The 12,970-nt window shown below is 31.8% G+C and overlaps 1 non-coding gene across 1 annotated transcript; it reads left to right on the forward strand.

Moving 5' to 3' along the window:
• Positions 1-4,942: 4,942 nt before the first annotated feature.
• Positions 4,943-5,022, forward strand: TRNAL-UAG (transfer RNA leucine (anticodon UAG)). The gene has a single exon. It is a non-coding gene; the product is annotated as a tRNA-Leu (tRNA).
• Positions 5,023-12,970: the final 7,948 nt, after the last annotated feature.

Here is a 12,970-nt window from a genome sequence, read left to right on the forward strand (position 1 = left end):
TTTTAGATAGAAGAAACATTTCTTCTATCTAAAATATTAGAAAGAATGTACCCTTCTATCCAAATCCAATTTGCATCGATAAAATAAATCCAAATTCCAGTAGTAGATGAATAATTGCAAATTTGTGTGTGTACGAGATTAGAATAACTTCAAAATAACTGACATAATTTTGTATTTTTCCTGATCAGAAAAATACATGAAAAAGAAAGGAGGTAGAAAAATTTTTGGATTTATGGTTAAAGAAGAAAAAGAAGAAAACAGGGGTTCTGTTGAATTTCAAGTATTCAGTTTCACCAATAAGATACGGAGACTTGCTTCACATTTGGAATTACACAAAAAAGATTTTTCATCGGAAAGAGGTCTACGAAGACTTTTGGGAAAACGTCGACGTTTGCTGGCTTATTTGGCAAAGAAAAATAGAGTACGTTATAAGAAATTAATCGGTCAGTTGAATATTCGGGAGCAGTAATTTAATCGTTCAAATTTTTTTCTTGTTTTATTATTTTTTTAGTAGTCTTATAGTAGTCTTAGATTTTTCATTTTGATGAGCCTCGCTTTGAGGAATTCATGGAATAATCCATTTTCATGGAATAATGAATTAAGGAAGAAAGGATATGAGTCTACCGCTTACAAGAAAAGATCTCATGATAGTCAATATGGGCCCTCAACACCCATCAATGCATGGTGTTCTTCGACTGATCGTTACTCTCGATGGTGAGGATGTTATTGATTGTGAACCCATATTAGGGTATTTACACAGAGGAATGGAAAAAATCGCGGAAAACCGAACTATTATACAATACTTACCTTATGTAACAAGGATATAGAGAGATTGTAGAAAGGGGATAGGATAGTTATTTTTGCAAGAGACTTGTTGTAAATTCCTTAACTTAAGAAAGAAAAAAGAATAAAAACACAGATACATAACATAAAAAAAAGAATAAATAAGACGAGATTCGACCTCCCCCTACATATTTAATTTCCTCTCCTATACAAAAACTAGCAAGACCCACTCCATTGGTAATTCCATCAATAACACCCTTATCAAAAAACTCCGTGAGTTCGGTTAACCCTCTTATACCGAGGGTAAAGACCCTAGTATAGAAAATATCTATATAACCACGATTATATGACCAACTGTATATATTTTTTTTTACTTGATCTAAAAATTCTTTTTTAGGATTTCCTTTGTAAAAAGAGTTTATTAAATCCAAATTCTGAAAAAAAGAATAAGCGGATCCATAGAAGATATATGCTATGAATAAACCAAAGATAGCTAGACTTACAGAAGAAATTGCATTAGTAATAAATTCATATGAATTTACAAAAGAATTAGAACTTTCCTGGGTAAAGTTTATTGAGGGAGTTAACCACTTTGATAATATGGTTAACTCTGCTATTCCATTACCAATTCCTCCATTATCAAAAGAGATTCCTATGAATCCAATGAACAAAGTGAAAAGTAGTAATATAAGAAGAGGAAATAACATAGTATTTCCCGTTTCATGCGGATAGGCAAAAGTTTTTTTAGCCCCAAAAGACGTAGTAAAGGATCCTATCCTATTTCTTGTATTACCTTGAATTTTTGGTATATTTTGTGAAAAAAAAGAAACTCCACTCTTCGTTGTTGATAAAACGAAATCCCTATTCACTCCTTTGGGTATCCTTTTTCCCCATAAGGATATTGAATACAAGGAACTCTCTTTAGTGCTACTGTAATTTTGAAAATGAACACGCAAATACCCATCAAATGTAAGTAAATATATCCGAAACATATAAAAGGCAGTTAATCCTGCAGTAAAGGAGGCTATTATTCCAAAAAAGGGCGAATACAACCAACTATTACTAAGGATTTCATCTTTGGACCAGAAGCAAGCAAGAGGTGGAATACCACAAAGAGAAAGTGTACCCCATAAAAAAGTAGTTCTTGTGATTGGAATGTATTTTCTTAAACCGCCCATAAGAACCATATTTTGACTTTTATCTGGTGAATATCCAACAAGAGGTTCCATTGAATGAATAACGGATCCGGATCCCAAGAACAATAAAGCTTTTGAATAAGCATGAGTGATCAAATGGAATAAAGCAGCTTGATAAGAACCTATACCTAGAGCTAACATCATATAACCCAATTGAGACATTGTAGAATAGGCTAAGCTTCTTTTAATATCTCTCTGAGCAAGAGCTAAAGTAGCTCCTAAGAATAGTGTTATTGTACCTACTAAAGAAATAAAACTCATTATCAAAGGTAAAGATATGAAAAGAGGAAGAAGTCGAGCTAGAAGAAAAATTCCCGCAGCAACCATAGTTGCTGCGTGTATAAGAGCCGAAATAGGAGTGGGCCCTTCCATAGCATCGGGTAACCATACGTGAAGAGGGAATTGTGCGGATTTCGCAACTGCACCAAGGAATAATAAAAAAGCACACAAAGTAGTAAGTAAAGAGTTAATTCCATTATTAGGAATCCAGTTATTAGCTATTTTGAACAAATCCCTAAACTCTAAACTACCTGTTATCCAAAAAAAACCTAAAATTCCTAATAATAGACCAAAATCCCCTACACGATTAGTTACAAAAGCTTTTTGACAAGCACTCGCTGCGATTGGTCGTGTAAACCAAAAGCCTATCAATAAATAAGAACACATTCCCACGAGTTCCCAAAAAAAATAAATTTGTATCAAATTGGAGCTAGTAACCAATCCCAACATGGAAGTATTGAAAAAACTTATATAAACAAAAAATCTCAAATATCCTTCATCGTGAGACATATAACCATCACTATAAATAAGAACCAGGATTCCTACAGTAGTAATTAGTATTAACATAATAGAAGTAAGTGGGTCAATCAAGTATCCAAATTCTAAAGAAAAATCATTATTGACGGTCCAAGACCATAGATATTGATAGATCGAACTTCCATTTATTTGTTGAATAGACAGTTGAACTGAGAATACCATAGCTATACTTAAGAGTAAAACACTAGGAAAAGCCCATATGCGACGAAGATTTTTTGTTGCTGTCGGAATAAGAATAAGGCCAAATCCCATTGACATAATAACTGGAAGTGGGAGAAGAGGGATTACCCATGCATATTGATATGTATGTTCCATAAGAAAAGAAATTGCAATTTTTACTTCAATTTTTACTTCAATTTTTCTATAAAATTGTTTCCGATTCACCAAACCAATTCTTATCTCTTTCTGAAAGAATAAATAAAAAGAATAAGAAAAAATACTGAAATTCTTAATTTTTCCAAAATTTATCTCATTGAAATAATTAAAAATTAAGAATGGGTTTAGTTGGTTAAATTAAAAAAGTTAATAAAATAACTAGGTAACGAAGTTATTTTATTAACTAAATAAAGATATTTATAAAAATAAAAAAAAAAAAGTGGAATCATTTTACTTTCTATTCATAATTCATTTTTATATTTCTTTAAAACAAAGATGAAACAGCTCTCTTGTTCCATAATTAACTGATTGAGTGAATTCCAATGAAAACCTATGTTTATAAGAAATTATCGAATAGTCCTTACTTCATATAGAACTAAAATTCTAATGACTATAAATTACCTAAGTTTTAGAATGTCTTGTTTAAGAGACTCAGTATTTTTTGTTTTGATTGGAATTCCTTTCCTTTATGGAATACCATTCTGAACTTAATTAACTATTTTCATTTTCCCTTCTTTTTATCCCCCCGTCTTATCTTATATGGGGGATAGGCTTCCATACCATATATCTATATATGGAGTATACTTGATATATAAATAGATATAAATAGATTTAAATGAGAAACCCTTCTATATATTCTATATTATTAAAAAAAAAGTATAAAATATATAAAGAAAAAATGTTAAAAAATTCTTGTTGTCTTATCCGCATTAGACAAAATGAAGTAAAAAATAATTCAAAATTTAAGTATCTTTCAGTATCTAAGTATAAATACTAATAAAAAGAAGAAAGAAGGATTGATTTGCAGCAATAGATGTCTTTCACATACAACTAGAAAAAAGTAATTTCCTTTTTGAATGGCAGTTCCAAAAAAACGTACTTCAATGTCAAAAAAGCGTATTCGTAAAAATATTTGGAAGAAAAAGACTTATTTTTCCATAGTACAATCTTATTCTTTAGTAAAATCAAGATCATTTTCGAGCGGTAATGAGCATCCAAAACCAAAGGGTTTTTCTGGGCAACAAACAAATAATAAGATTTTGGAATAATATGAATTGACTTATCAAAAAAGAATTCCAATTATTTAATAATTTGGATTCTTCTTTGAATGTACTTTTATGTGTCGAATTACTCGGTACAATATTCTTAGAACAAAAAACCCCTCTTATCTTATATATACAAGAAAAAAAAAGTTTTGTTTGGTATACTGTGTGCTAAGTATTCTTTTCCTATCAATGAACTTTTCATAATTTTCCTAATAGAATCCTCATATTCTATTAGGAAAATTATGAAAAGTGGAGTATTCTTACAATAGGACTTACAACTTCCACCTATCTTCTCCAAAATCATAAGGTTAGTAAATCTTATTAATAAGAGCATAAAGACTTTCATTCTAGAAATTTTTAAAAAATCCAAAAAGCCTTTTCTATTTATCCATTTTATTTTAATTTCATCATTAAATAGAAACCCTTTTGGATTTTTTTCATTGTATTGAAAGAATTTTCAAAATGTAAAGGGGAAATTAATTAGAAAAAATTAGTTCTATAATTGCAAGTTAGAAAAAAGAAGTTCCAACTCTTTCAAGCAGTGTTTGTGTTTCTATTGGGCAAAGCAAGAGTTTATTGTAAAAAAAAAAAATGGAAACGATACTACCAAACGAAGTCTATTTTAATGAAAACTCTAATGTTCCTAAATTTTATGGACTTTCCCAATATCGACGATTCCCAAGATAATAGCTATTATTCTTTTAAGTTACCTATTATTTGAAGTTAGCCGCCATGGTGAAATTGGTAGACACGCTGCTCTTAGGAAGCAGTGCTCAAGCATCTCGGTTCGAATCCGAGTGGCGGCATTCTTGAAAAAGAATACAATAGATTAGAAATCAATTCGAAATTTACAATTTTGTAATGGGACCTTCCCCTTATGCTATTTGCAACTTTAGAACATATACTAACTCATATCTCTTTCTCAACGATTTCAATTGTGATTACGATTCATTTTATAACCTTATTAGTTCGTGAACTTGGAGGATTACGCGATTCGTCAGAAAAAGGAATGATAGTTACTTTTTTCTCTATAACAGGATTCTTAGTTTCTCGTTGGGCTTCCTCGGGACATTTTCCATTAAGTAATTTATATGAGTCATTGATCTTCCTTTCATGGGCCCTGTATATTCTTCATACCATTCCTAAAATACAGAACTCTAAAAATGATTTAAGCACAATAACTACGCCAAGTACTATTTTAACGCAAGGCTTTGCCACATCGGGTCTTTTAACTGAAATGCATCAATCCACGATACTAGTACCTGCTCTACAATCTCAGTGGTTAATGATGCATGTCAGTATGATGTTATTAAGCTATGCAACTCTTTTGTGCGGATCCTTATTATCTGCCGCTATTCTAATCATTAGATTTCGAAATAATTTCCATTTCTTTTCTAAAAAGAAAAAAAATGTTTTAAATAAAACATTTTTCTTTAGTGATATTAAATATTTTTATGCAAAAAGAAGTGCTTTAAAAAGAACCTCTGTCCCTTCATTTCCAAATTATTACAAATATCAATTAACGGAGCGTTTGGATTCTTGGAGTTATCGTGTCATTAGCCTAGGATTTACCCTTTTAACCGTAGGTATTCTTTGTGGAGCAGTATGGGCTAATGAGGCCTGGGGATCCTATTGGAATTGGGATCCTAAGGAAACTTGGGCATTTATTACTTGGACCATATTCGCAATTTATTTACATAGTAGAACAAATCCAAATTGGAAGGGTACGAATTCTGCACTTATAGCTTTGATAGGATTTCTTATAATTTGGATTTGTTATTTTGGTATAAATCTATTAGGAATAGGCTTACATAGTTATGGTTCGTTTACATTAACACCTAAATGATTACATAAAATAAAACCTTCATGAAATGAAGGTTTTTACTTTTATGTTTTATTTGAGAACCCCTTGAACGCCTTATCAAAGGGTTCTCAAAAATTCGAGATAGATCTAATTATACTTTTTTACTTATTTCTGCATTATATACTTTTTTACTTATTTCTGCATTAATAGAGCAGACGAGTAAAAAAAAGCAAACCTATTTAGGATAATAATTGGATAAGAGAGCCTCTACCCTGTCAACGGATAGGGAGAGAACAAAATCTGGATAAATACCAATTCCTATTACTGGTAAAAAGATACAGATTAAAATAAAGAGTTCTCGTGGTCCAGAATCCACAAAATTTGCGTTTGGAACATTAAATAGCTTGTATCCATAGAACATCTGGCGTAACATAGATAATAAATAAATAGGAGTTAATATCATTCCAATTGCCATTACAAAAGTAATTAGTGTTTTTGGCATTAACAGAAATTTTGGACTAGTAATTAGTCCAAAAAATACTACTAATTCTGCGACAAAACCACTCATTCCTGGTAAGGCAAGAGAAGCCATTGAAAAGCTACTAAACATGGTAAAAATTTTAGGCATTGGGATAGATATTCCCCCCAGTTCTTCGAGATAAACAAGACGCATTCTATCAGAAGCGGTTCCTGCCAAGAAAAAAAGTGTAGCACCAATAAATCCATGGGATAATATTTGTAAAATAGCTCCATTGAGTCCAATGTTGGTTATGGAACCAATTCCTATAATTATGAAACCCATGTGAGATACAGAGGAATAAGCTATTCTTTTTTTGAAATTTCGTTGACCAAGAGAAGTTGAAGCTGCATAGATTATTTGGATCGCTCCTATTATTACTAACCAGGGCGAAAATAGATAATGAGCATGAGGTAACAATTCCATGTTGATCCGAATCAATCCATATGCTCCCATCTTTAATAATATTCCCGCTAAAAGCATACATGTACTATAATGTGCTTCCCCATGGGTATCTGGTAACCACGTATGTAGGGGTATAATCGGCAATTTGACAGCATAAGCAATAAGGAAGCCAAAATATAAAAGTATTTCCAAGGTTGCAGGGTATGATTGATTAATTAATCTTTCCAAATCTAATCCTGGTTCGTTGGAACCATATAAGCCCATACCCAGAACTCCGATTAAGAAAAAAATGGAACCGCCTGCAGTATACAAAATAAACTTTGTAGCTGAATATAGACGCCTCTTCCCCCCCCACATGGATAAAAGTAAGTAAACAGGAATTAATTCTAACTCCCACATGATAAAAAAAAGTAAAAGGTCTCGCGAAGAAAATAATCCTATTTGACCACTATACATTGCGAGCATCAGGAAATAGAATAATCGCGAATTCCGTGTAATTGGCCAAGCTGCTAAAGTAGCTAAAGTAGTGATAAATCCTGTCAATAAAATAGATCCTAATGAAAGTCCATCGATTCCCAATCTCCAGTGGAAATCGAAGACATCTATCCATTTATAATCCTCCTTTAATTGGATTAAGGGATCCTCCAGTTGGAAATGATAACAGAACGCATAAGTCATTAGAAGGAATTCTAATAAACAAATAGATATAGTATACCACCTAACGACTTTGTTTCCCTTATGAGGTAAAAAGAAAATTAATGAACCTGCAAATATCGGCAAAACAACAAGTATTGTTAACCAAGGAAAATAACTCATGATAAAGTGATAAAGACAAGATACGTTTTGACCAGAAAAGCCCGTGCTCGATTATTTCGAGCACAGGCTTCTTCGGTAAAGAGGAATCAGACGATTCGAGTGAAGTTTTTTGTAACGTATCAATAAGATAGAGCCATGCTACGTGTTGTTTCAGGCCCTAAATAAACGCGGACACTTAAAAAATCTGTCGGGCAGGCAGATTCACATCTCTTACAACCCACACAATCTTCGGTTCTCGGCGCGGAAGCAATTTGCTTGGCTTTACATCCATCCCAGGGTATCATTTCTAATACATCTGTTGGACAAGCTCGTACACATTGAGTGCATCCTATACATGTATCGTAAATTTTTACGGAATGTGACATTGGATCTATAAATTTTTCTTTTCAACATAAAATTTTTCGATCTGGTAAAAATGAAATTAGTACTATAATGAGTCATATGTATTGTAGACACCAGACGAAGCAATGGTTTATCCAAACTTCAAAAAAAAAAATCTATTTTTTAATCTGTTTGTGAGAAAGCGTGAAGAGAGCCAAGAGACTTTAATTTTGGATTTCAACAATAAATAAGAAATAAGAAAGAATTTTACGAATTGTACAGACGAATTCGAATTAGCCAATAAATTGGCTATCGTCTTTTCAATATAAATTATTGCAATATTCAAATTGCAATATCAATGAATTACAAATACAAAAATTCATTTAAGTGAAAAAGAATACTATGCAATAATCTACTAAAAAAAATGGATATTCTCAAATAATACTAAGAAAATAGTATTGATTTCTATTTATTTTAATATGTGCGCCTTTGTTTAGAGGATTCTATGTCTAATTATTCAAAAGTCTAATTATTCAATAAATTAGATTGATTGATACGAGTGGATTTCCTATTACGATGGATGGAAGAAAGAATGGATAGTCCAATAGCGGCTTCAGCAGCTGCAAGGGCTATAACAAAAATTGCGAAAATATCTCCTTTTAATTGGCGACTATCAAATAGATCAGAAAATGTTACGAGATTTAGATTAATTGAATTCAGTATAAGTTCAAGACATATTAGAGCTCTAACCATGTTTCGGCTTGTGATCAATCCATAGATACCAATCGAAAATAAATAGACACTCAAAAAAAGTACATGCTCAAACATCATTAACTAACTCCTTATCAATCTCGATTCATTTCAATATGAGGGCAAGAATTGAACCGATTCAATTAATTACAATAGAACAATTACACAACAAAAGAAAAAAAAAAAAAAAAAAAAGGAGGTATTTGTTGGCAGTAGATGGATTTTACTAAATCAAAATTGTGATTCTTTAGTTATTTATTTTAGATTTGCAATTCTTATAATTTGTACTTTTTCTAAGTTTTCTTATTGCCGAGCCATAGTAATTGCACCTATTAAAGAAACTAGAAGAATTATGGAAATGAGTTCAAACGGAAGATAAAAATCGGTTGCTAAATGAATTCCAATTTGTTGAACATTATTTATGAGACCCTGTTCTACTATTTGGTTTGATCTTGTAGTCCAAAGAATTCCATACCACGACGTATCTGGGATAGTAGTCATTAGTGAAAAAACAATAGTTATACAAACGAGTGAAGTGAACCCATCTCCAATAGTCCAATAATTCTTATCTTTAGACCATTCTGAGCCATTTACGAACATTACAGCGAATATGATCAAGACATTTATGGCTCCCACATAAATAAGAAGTTGTGCGACAGCTACAAAGTAGGAATTTAATAAAAAATAGAATAAGGATATACAAACAAGAACTAATCCCAGCGAAAAGGCAGAATAAATGGGGTTGGTAAGTAATACTACTCCTAGACCCCCTAGTAGAAGAACAAATCCCCCAAATAGCATAAGAATCTCATGTATTGGTCCAGGTAAATCCATTATGGATATAAAAGAAATTAATAGTATAAAATTTTTCATGAACTGACTAAAACTAAAGGATTCAAGGAAGGAAAAAAGGATTAGGGTATTTTTTTGTGTATAAACTTATAGTTATAAATTATATTATATCACGAAAATCTAGTCTGATTTAAAATAAGAAATAATTTCCAATAAGCAGTAGTTTTTCGTTTTTCTTTATAGTTTAATTTTAAAGTTTAATAAAGAATTATTAGATTTTTATAACAGAAAGACAAAATCAAAGTTTAGTAATCAGTAATCGTTCTTGAATTCGAAGATTTTTCTTTGTTTATTTTACTTTCAGACGAATTCCTAATTGTTTGAATTGTGTAATCTCCCATTATGGAGATTGGTAACCGACTTAAAGCAATTTGATTGTAATTCAATTCATGACGATCATAGGTAGAAAGTTCATATTCTTCAGTCATTGATAAACAGCTTGTTGGACAGTACTCAACACAATTGCCACAAAATATACAAACTCCGAAATCAATACTATAATTAAGCAATTGTTTTCTTTTAATATCCTTTTCAAATCTCCAATCCACAACGGGTAAATCTATCGGACATACGCGAACACATACTTCACAAGCAATACATTTATCAAATTCAAAGTGGATTCGCCCTCGGAAACGCTCTGGTGTAATTGATTTTTCATAAGGGTAGTGAATCGTTATAGGTAAACGATTTGTGTGGGATAAGGTAGTTATGAAACTTTGACCTATGTACCTTGTAGCACGTATTGTTTGTTGACCATAACTCATGAACCCAGTTACCATAGGGAACATATTCATTCTAAATATCTATGAAAAAGATATGTTTCTTTCTCTTGTTTGAGAGAGCTTTTGTGTTGAAAATATTCTTACTATTATTGTATTATCTTATTTATAGTGAAACAAGTTGAGAAGAGGTTGTTAATAAGAGATTGCCCAGGGAAATAGGTAAAAGAAATTTCCATCCAAGATTTAATAACTGATCCATTCTCATCCTCGGTAAAGTCCATCTTATTGTGATAGAAATGAAGAGAAATAAATAAGCTTTAGTTAATGTAATAAATATACCCATTGTCATTTCCAAAATTCCAACTGCTTTATTCATTTGGAAAAAATCAAAAAAGGATATATAGGGAATAGATAAATTCCACCCGCCCAAGTAGAGAACTGTTACAAATAAAGAAGAAACTAATAAATTTAGGTAAGAAACAAGATAAAATAAACCATATTTGATACCGGAATATTCAGTTTGGTAACCTGCTACTAATTCTTCCTCCGCTTCTGGTAAATCAAAGGGTAATCTTTCACATTCTGCCAAAGAAGAAATTAAAAAAACCAGAAAACCTATAGGCTGACCCAAATATTCCATCCAAAAAAACCGTATTTTGACTGTGCTTCAACTATATCAACTGTACTTGAACTGTTAGATAATCATAGTCGGTGATAACATCACAGTTCCCACCGCTATTTCAAAACCGTACATGAAACCTTAGCTTCATACGGCTTCTCTATGATCAGAAAAAGGAAAGGACTGTTTTGTTCCTAGCCCCGGGGGCGTAGATAGAATTAGATAAAATAAAATAGATTTGAAAGTCCTAAATTAGACCAAAGGAATTCCGTCTGCTAGAATAAGAAAAAGCGCTTCCGAATTGATCTCATCCTTTATAATATAATGAAAATTTTTCTTTGTTCAGTAATAACTTAATCTTGGAATAAAACACTTGTTACTTGTTATAGGAATTCAATTAATAAATGGAAAGAGTTGGGTATTAGTTCATGAGCAATTCTGCATGAATATGGATAGAGGAAGGAAATAATGAAAATTTTTTCTAGTGCACTCCATATCTTTTTTACTATTCTTCTTTCCCCAGGGAGGGGGTATTTAAAAAGAAAAAATGGATAAAGGGTTAATTCGTTCTTGATAGCCATTTCCTTAACAAGTGAATGGGAACATACTCTGGATCGGAATCCGAAGAAAGTACTACTTGATAATTTCTACAAATTGCAAGTCCTTATTATGATTCCTTTTATGGGCAAAAATCTCTAATGTTTTAGATTTTCCATTACTAATCCTTTATGTACTTTAGTGTTCCTAACCCTTCACTAACTTTTGGTGGATTCTTCTTATGGATTATTAAGTTATAGTAATAACTAGGAGTATTCTAGTAATGGAATTCCATATCGTGAATCCTTTATTCTTGGCCGCTTCAAGATATGATGACTAATTAAAAAATATCAACCTTGGGATAAAGAGTTTACACTGCTTATGTTTACTTCCACTTTTTTCTTGTACGTAGGAAATGAGATTTTTTCTTTTTACTACAAATTTATAAGCTGTTTTGTTTCACTCATATAGCTATCTAGTTTAACTTACCAACCCAAATACTAAATAAGAAAAGGAATATAAATAGTTAATGGATTTTATAGGAAAAAGATCTATTTTAACGAATCACACGTAGAGATATTGCTAGCACACAAAAAGTTAATGGTATTTCATAACTAATGGATTGAGCAGCAGCTCGTAGACCGCCTGAAAAAGAATATTTATTATTTGAGCTATATCCTGCCATAAGAAGACCAATAGGAGCTATACTTGAAATGGCAATCCATAAAAAAACACCAATACTAAGATCGGCTAAAACAAAATGATATCCCAAAGGGATAACTAAAAAACTTAATAAAACTGATATGACTGCTATAGAGGGTCCAATGCTAAATAAAGAAATATCTCCTCGGGATGGCAGAATATCTTCTTTAAAAAGTAGCTTAGTCCCATCTGCTATAGCTTGAAGCAGGCCCAGGGGGCCAGCATATTCAGGACCAATACGTTGTTGTATCGACGCAGATATTTCTCTTTCTAACCACACAATTACGAGTACCTCTATTGTTATTCCCAAAAGGAGGGTCAAAATGGGTAGAATCGATATCAGTCCATAGACTTCTTTTAATAATTCCAATTTCGAAAAAGAATTGATAGTTTCTACCTCTACCCTATCTATTATCATTTCAACGATCAACTTCCCCCATAATGATATCTATACTACCTAATATCGTCATGATATCAGCCAATTTCATTTTTTTAACTAGCTGAGGAAGAATTTGCAAATTAATAAACCCGGGTGGACGGATTTTCCATCTCCAGGGGAAAAGGCTATCATCTCCTACTAGATAAATCCCTAATTCACCTTTTGGGGCTTCTACTCTTACATAAAGCTCTTGTCTTGACAATTCAAAATTGGGCGAAGGTTTTTTACCAAGAAATTTATACTCAAAATCATTCCATTCAGAATTATTTT

Source organism: Triticum urartu, unplaced genomic scaffold (assembly GCF_056163025.1).
Source record: "Triticum urartu cultivar PI428250 unplaced genomic scaffold, HENAU_Tu73 scaffold2, whole genome shotgun sequence".
NCBI lineage: Eukaryota > Viridiplantae > Streptophyta > Magnoliopsida > Poales > Poaceae > Triticum > Triticum urartu.